Here is an 853-nt window from a genome sequence, read left to right as displayed (position 1 = left end):
AGATAAAAACAACCTAAGTGCCCATCCACAGATAAATAGATAAGTAAACTATGGTAAATACATAAATGGAATACTATGCAATGTTAAAGAATAAGGAAGAATCCACAAAACCCTGCATAACTTGGATAAACATGGAGGACATTATAAGTGAAATAAATCAATCACAAAAGGACAAATATTGCATGAGTCCACTATTGTAAAATGTCAAGGAATGGTTTACACTCAGAAAAAAACATTCTTTGATGGTTATCAGGGATTGGACAGGAGGGGATGGAAAATCACTAACTAGATAAGAGATGCGTATTAATTTGAGTGAGGGAAAGGCAATAAACAAAATGGGGATGTCCAGCACAATATCACTAAGAAAAAGGAAGACATAGAATGGTGCACAAGAGTTACAGACAACAAAAGTAAATATTATTTCATATACAATTTTTCATTATCAGTAAAAATAAGTGTTAGTCTATGAGTGAATACATATGTAGACTGTAAAGATGATCAGGCAGTGAGACTATACCCACAACCATATACAGGTTTCACAGGCAATATTTCAACATACATATTTGTATGTACTCTAAAAATACCCATGTATGTAGTAGAGCTTACAGGGGACAAAGTTATGAAAACTTCTTAATAATAATCAAACACCTTGAGGAAATGAGTTGCTGGGCCTTGAGGCTCAGGACAATAGATGCATGGGACATCGAGGTCAATTGGCACAATGTACTCCATAAAGACAATGTTCTACATCCTACTTCAGTGAATAGCAACTGGGGTCTTAAAAGCTTGCAAGTTCTCATCTAAGGTGCAACTATTGGTCTCTTCCTGTCTGGAGAAAAGAAGAGGGGAGAAA

This window comes from Orycteropus afer, unplaced genomic scaffold (assembly GCF_000298275.1).
Source record: "Orycteropus afer afer isolate SDZICR_OR568_19922 unplaced genomic scaffold, OryAfe1.0 scaffold00379, whole genome shotgun sequence".
Taxonomy (NCBI): Eukaryota; Metazoa; Chordata; class Mammalia; order Tubulidentata; family Orycteropodidae; genus Orycteropus; species Orycteropus afer.
Note: the sequence above shows the minus strand (reverse complement) of the source record.